This window comes from Chiloscyllium plagiosum, chromosome 24, assembly GCF_004010195.1.
Source record: "Chiloscyllium plagiosum isolate BGI_BamShark_2017 chromosome 24, ASM401019v2, whole genome shotgun sequence".
Lineage (NCBI taxonomy): Eukaryota > Metazoa > Chordata > Chondrichthyes > Orectolobiformes > Hemiscylliidae > Chiloscyllium > Chiloscyllium plagiosum.
The window spans coordinates 13,869,018-13,876,075 of NC_057733.1; the positions used below are offsets into that span (position 1 = coordinate 13,869,018).

Below are 7,058 nucleotides of genomic sequence, written 5' to 3' on the forward strand. Positions count from 1 at the left end.
ATCTATTACGGGGGGGCATAGCTTTAAATTAAGGGGTGGTAGGTATAGGACAGATGTTAGGGGTAGGTTCTTTACTCAGCGAGTCGTGAGTTCATGGAATGCCCTGCCAGTAGCAGTGGTGGACTCTCCCTCTTTATGGGCATTTAAACGGGCATTGGATAGGCATATGGAGGATAGTGGGTTAGTGTAGGTTAGGTGGGCTTGGATCGGCGCAACATCGAGGGCCAAAGGGCCTGTACTGCGCTGTATTCTTCTATGTTCTATGTTCTATGATAAAAACTTGCCATGGACTTCAAATTCTATGATGACATGAATTTGTGGTCTTTTAAAATTGAATACTTTTCATCAATATTCATTACATAAAATCAGTTCACAGTATGCTAATCTGTAACAGAAAGTTTTGGCAACTAATTTCTGAAAATCACTGCTTTTGAAAGGACCACATGATTAATGAAAAAAAAAGGCTGCTCATGCCCCTTAAATTATAAGTGGCTCAAGATAACACATTGCATAGATTTGTAACTATCACGATTGAATCCTGGGTGAGCTTCCCTTAGTGATTATGAATACCCCAAATCATTAGATGAGAAGGGATGAACTGGCCATTTCCTTCATTCACCTGCCCCCTTGGCTGGTTACAAGGTTAACTTAGAAAGGACATTCCTGATGAAGGGCTTATGCCTAAAAAATCGATTCGCCTGCTCCTCAGATGCTACCTGACCTGCTGTGCTTTTCCAGCACCACACTTCTCAACTCTGACTCTCCAGCATCTGCAGTCCTCACTTTCTCTTAACTTAAAATGATCCTTTCTTCTGGATGCATTTCGTCCAGACCAAATGAATTTAGGTTTGAAAGGTATCAAATTTACCAGGCTTTCTTCAATTTCCAGATGAGTGTGTTCATTAGTTACCAAATGTGAAAAGAAAGATTCATGCAACACATGACACCAGAACATGAGATGAAAGTTAATAATCAGTGTCTCTGGGTCATTTGTGAAGAGTAGAGAGTGCAACATTGATAGTTGAACAGTTGTTTGTGGGATTCTTGGATTGTGCAAGTTAGTTGAAATCTTTCTATTTCTTCTGATGGTGATTTGTTGGTAGCACTCATAGCTAAAGAGTGCGTCTTGTTCTGTTCCCTTCTGACTGGCTTGCTGGCTAATTGGCTTCTAGCACTCAGAGTGAGAGACTCCTTTTATCTAAAATGCTGGGGTGACTACTACGTGGTTCCTTAAGTGACCTTCACAGCATACTAGTGTCGAAATCCAGGCTACTACACACAGTGTCGTGGTTCACTCATGCACCTTCTTCTAACAGCAAACATAGAGCAGGATTGCAGTTGGTTTTTAACCCTTTTTTTGCATAGGTAGACAAGGTAGTGAAGAAGGAGTTTGGCACACTTGCGTTCACCAGTTAGAAAGCATTGAGTACAGGGGTTGGGACATCATGTTACAGCTCTATATGAATTGGTAAGGCCATATTTGGAGTACTGCAAACCATTCTGTTCACCTACTATAGGAAGGATGTTATTAAACTAGAAAGGGTGCAAAAAAGGTTTGCAAGGATATTTTTGAATTGGAGACCTTGCATTATAAAGAGAGGCTGGAAACTTTTTTTCCTGGAGCATAGGAAGCTGAGCGGTGTCCTTACGGAATTTTATAAAAACATGAGGTGCTTAGGTAAGGTGAATAGTAAAAGTCTTTTTTCCAGGTTAAGAGAGTCCAAAACTAGACGGTATAGGTTTAAGGTAAGAGGGGAAAGATTTAAAAGGGACCTGAGGGGCAAATTTTCCACACATGAAATAAGCTGCCAGAGGAAGTGGTAGAGGCTGGTACAAATGCAACATTTAAAAGACCTTTGGACTGGCACATTGATAGGAAGGGTCAAGAGGGATGTGGGCCAAATGCAGGCAAATGGGACTAGTTCGGTTTAGGAAATCAGGTCAACATAGATGAGTTGGGCCAGCAGGGTTTCCGTTCTGTATGACTATGACTCTGTGAATAGTACTGGAAAGAGAAATGCTTGCAAGAGGTGGTTTTCTGCTAAAAGGATGGAAATAGTTAGCCCTGCCATTACTTCTTTCTGTTACATCTCTCTCTCTCTGTCTGAAGTTTACCACAGGTATCACATTCCATGGCTGTGCCAAAGGACTTACCAGACAGCAATAATTTACATTGGCAAACGTTTTTCTGTTTGCAATAGTTCTCTATTTAAAAAAACACATTTTGAAATTACGTTAAAAATGTCCAGAGCACTTCAGGTTTCTGATCTGTCCTGTTGATTTGAACACTGATGGCAAAATCAAATTGGCAGAGGGAAATCGTTTTTGACATTTAGGTACAAATATTTTTACATGGTAGAAATGCATGGGCAGCATCACAATCGATATCCCACCTTCAAAGTGATTAAAGTGTGCTTGTAGATCTAAATCTCTCACTTTCTTGAAAATATTTTCAAAATTAATAATCAAAGCACTGACTTCAGATGTCTGAAGGAAAATGTGGAGAGGGAGGGATGGTAGTGGAGAAGGATAAACTTTATTAGTGATATGCATCGAAACAGCTTGAATTGGAATTTTAAGGGAATGAAAACAATTGCTAAGAAGAAACAAACTATCATCCAGTTCTGACTTTACAAAGAACCACGTAAACAATTGGCTGAACCTCAAATACTTTTAACTTTAATAATCACAACTAGATTTTCCATATTATTGAAACCAGATCAGATGCAAAGGGTTGGCACAGATAACCAAAAACATTGTATGTTACCAAATGTGTAGGTCATATGATTAACTAGATTTGTAATCTAAGGCCAAGACTCGTAACAACCTGCTCATATCAGAAGACTGTGAGAAATTTATTAAAAGGTACATCAGGATTTGTGGAATTGATTGTTTTTGTTAAAGGGATAATGTGCTAAACGTTTTATTTCTGGACAACAAGTAACCAGGAACTTTTTAGACCAGTGCAATTTTGAAAGTGGTATTATGAATCATGCTGCACCGTATCTAACACTGTATCTACACTGTTTTGCTATAACATCTGGCATTGCAACATTAAAGAATGCACTTATTTATGTCCATTAATTTTGTTGTTCTGATCATGAACTGAAGTGATTAAAATTTGATTGTGGGAACTGATTGAACTAACATTTTCCTCAATGACTAAAAATAAATATCACTAAGCTCATGGCATTTCACCAGCACTTACCTGGACATGTTCTGCAATTACTCTGTGCAAAACAAAAATTCTCTGTAGTTTAAATGCTAACATTTGTGCTTTCAAACATCTGATAATCCACATTTGTTATTTTTTAAAGTTCTATCTTATCCACTTTAAGGAATCTACACTTTCTACCTTGTGCATAGTGGAAGGAAGAAATTGAAAACTTGCACCTGTTTCAGTCTGTGCTTGCAGAGTTTTAAAAACTTTTCAGAAATTGACAATACTATGATTTGACCAAATGATTGGCTTTTACTTTCTCACAAAGCTTTTAGAGATGCAAATTATTTAATAAGTTTACTCTCTCTGGTCACCAAATTAACCAGATTTGCAACTTAAACCTTTACTGCTTTCACAGAAGTAAAACCACAACTTCGGGGTTGAACCACAATTGTGCAACTTAATAGAGCTTCAGAAAATTATTGGCAATGTTTTAACATACACAAGTCCTAATCATGATCTTCAATCATGAATGTGCTTAGCCATGTGGTGAGCAGGTTTCATTGCACACAGATTATTTTCATCAAATCTGACCCAACTCATTGTACTCAACACAGGTGTAGGGATCTGTGAGGACTAGTCACACTCACTAAATTCAGAGTTAGCGTGCAAGGAAATTCATTCAATTGGATGTCTGGAAAATTTGAGTCTTCTGTTAAGTTTGGGTTATTGGTTTGCTGTAATCTCTCTTCACTTTCTTTCGAGGTAATGTTTCATTCAGCATTATCAGTCGTACTCTGGAGAATACAGATTTTAAATTCAAATTCAATGCAGCTCAGCAATGCTGCCTGAAGGTAATGCTGATCCTGCAATGTTCTGTCAGCTCCCAAGTGGGCCTGATTCCAGATTCCACACCTGGCCGTCAGATGAAAAACACTGCAATGTGCCAATGGAAGGAAGAGGCTGCCCACAGGTTAGGCAAACGGAGGCAGATTATGGATCTGCAGCGGCAGTCATATATGATGGGGGATAGGTAAGAAGATGGAGTTAAAATCAGCCAGGTTTTCACTGAATGACAGACCAGGCTCAGAGATCGAATGGTTTACCCTTTCTCTGATTTCTTATAATCTTATGATCTTAACACTTTTCCATACGGCTAAGACAAGCATTCCAATATTTCCTTCCCCCATAATAAAAATCTGCTTAATGAGCTGAAAGACGTCTGATAACATTCATTACACTTCAAAGACTTATGCTGTAGAATAAATGGTGCCATGATGGTTGCCAATAAACAACCATACAAGACACTAAAGTTCAGAGAACTAAATTCAATTGATTGTGCACCACTCTGATAAAGATTGTTTTAGATTCTTAGGTGTCTTGTGGGTGATACTGGTAGGGGCCACATGTGTCGCCCATCCCTGGATGCACCTGAACAGATTGTTTCTGATGGACATTTCAGAAACCAATTAAGAGTCAGCATTGTTGTGGGTCTGGAGACATTTAGGCCAGACTTGGTAAGAATGGCAGATTTTCTCGCTTAAATGATATTAGTGAACCATATGGGTTTTGAAAGTGGTCACTATTAGGTTAGGTTTTAATTCCAGACTTTATTGTATTCAAACTTCACCATCTGCCTTGGTGGCATCTGAACTCAATTCCCAGGGCATTTGCCTGGATCTCGAGATTACTATTTCCAATGACACTATGCCACTGCCCCCCCCTGTAAGTTTGAATTATAATTCTGTGAACTTCAATCAAAAGTAGTGGGTGGAACACAAAAGAGTCTTTTTCGATCAGACATTACCAAGGACACTTTGATAGAAGTGTCATTCAGAAACTATAATGAGGTGAAACTTGTCAACAGCAGGAGTGCGAATCCAGTATATGGTGAACAGGCAATCACTTGTTTGGTTATGTTTGATCTTCTTTCCACTGAAGTTCACAGAACAATGGGTCAAACTTTGATTGGAGATTTGTTCTCTAGTTTCCCCATCCCTTATTGTTAGGTTTGAAATTAAAATCCTTTACAACATTTTTGAAGTCAATTAAAAATAAAAACTGACTCAGTGAAAAATTTGCTGAATCACCACAAGACCATTTTGCTGTCCTGGCTTACAGCAATTGAAATCATAGAGATTTAGTTTCTGACTTGATTTATTATTGTCATGTGTACCGAGGTTAAGTGAAAAGTGTTGTCTTATGTGGTCTACCAGCAGATCGTATTGTACAAGTGGATCAGGGTCATAGAACAGAGTGCGGGATACAGCGTTACAGCTGCCAAGAAGGTGCAGAGACAGAACTCTCAAATGCCCTCTGAAATGGTCTAGCAAGCCACTCAGTTCAAGGGCAGCGAGGGACGGGCAATAATTGCTGGCCAGCCAATGATACCCACCGCTCACAAGGGAATAAAATAAAAGAAGCTCAAGCAATTCTATGAGCTGAGTTTCAAGGTCTGACCGCTGCCTATCCTATTCCTATTGGTGGTTCCTCGCAGACGAGGATGACTCTCTCCCACTCTCTGTAGGCGGTTGTACAAACCGATGCAGCTACCATAGGCTCTGTTACACTTGGGGCAGGTGTGGTCACAGGAAGGGCTGCGTGGGCCATTGGTGTGGTAACGTGCTCCTTTTGCTGTTTTCGCTCGGCTTCCACTTTTACCCCACAGCAGGTCTCGCGATGTTCAACGTCTTCCCAGATGCTCCTCCTCCACTTGGGGTCATCTCGGGCCAGTGATTCCCAGGTGTCTGGGAATTATCCCTTTAACAAAAACAATCAATTCCACAAATCCTGATGTACCTTTTAATAAATTTCTCACAGTCTTCTGATATGAGCAGGTTGTTACGAGTCTTGGCCTTAGATTACAAATCTAGTTAATCATATGACCTACACATTTGGTAACATACAGTGTTTTTGGTTATCTGTGCCAACCCTTTGCATCTGATTTGGTTTCAATAATATGGAAAATCTAGTTGTGATTATTAAGTGTAGATTCCTTAAAGTGGATAAGACAGTGTTCAAAGTAGGTTACAGGGCTTCAGTCCAGCAATATTTCTTCTCAAAGATGACTGGGATTGCTGCAGTGCTACCCCAGAACAGTTGTCATTGGGACAGCATGGTGGCTCAGTGGTTAGCACTGCTGCATCACAGCACCAGGGACCCAGGTATGATTTCAGCCTCGGTGGCTGACTGTGTGGAGTTTGCACATTTTCCCCATATCTGCGTGGGCTTTCTCCCGGTGCTCCAGTTTCCTCCTACAGTCCAAAGATAGTGCTAGGTGCATTAGTCAGAAGGAAATGGGCCTGGGTTGGTTACTCTTGGGAGTGTTGGTGTGGACTTGTTGGGCCAAATGGCCTGATTCCACACTGTAGGGAATCTAATCTAACACCCCATAAATTCTAATAGCAAGAAGCTCGAAACAGGAGTGATCCTGCAGGTGTTGGAAGCAGGTATTCATTGTTTCTTCTGTAGGAATCAAATTTGTTTGAGGACAGAATTTTTGAAATCCTTATTCTATTTTCTTTACTCTGAAAGCATTTATAGAGTCTGCCAAATGAGGCTCAGTGGTACCACTCTTCCCTCTGAGGTAAAGCTCCAAGCTCAAGTTCCATTTCACAACAATGAAGGCTGACATTCGAAAACTGAATGTGTACTATGTTATTATAAGTGCTGTATTTATTTATAGGGACTAATATACTGGCAGGGAAATTTGCTGGAGCTGCTCAGGAGGATTTAAACTAGTAAGGTGGGGTGGGGGGTGGGACCCAGGGAGATAGTGAGGAAAGGGATCGATCTGAGACTGGTACAGTTGATAACAGAAGTGAGTCAAACAGTCAGGGCAGGCAGAGACAAAGCAGAGAACAAGGTAGGACTGATAAATTAAACTGCATTAATTTCA

General features: G+C 40.2%; 1 protein-coding gene across 7 annotated transcripts in view; it reads right to left on the bottom strand.

Annotated features, from left to right (window-relative positions):
• The window catches only part of LOC122562032 (myocardin-like), a 662,438-nt gene that overhangs the window by 233,095 nt on the left and 422,285 nt on the right, over positions 1-7,058 (bottom strand). The gene's annotated exons all lie outside the window — the stretch shown is intronic.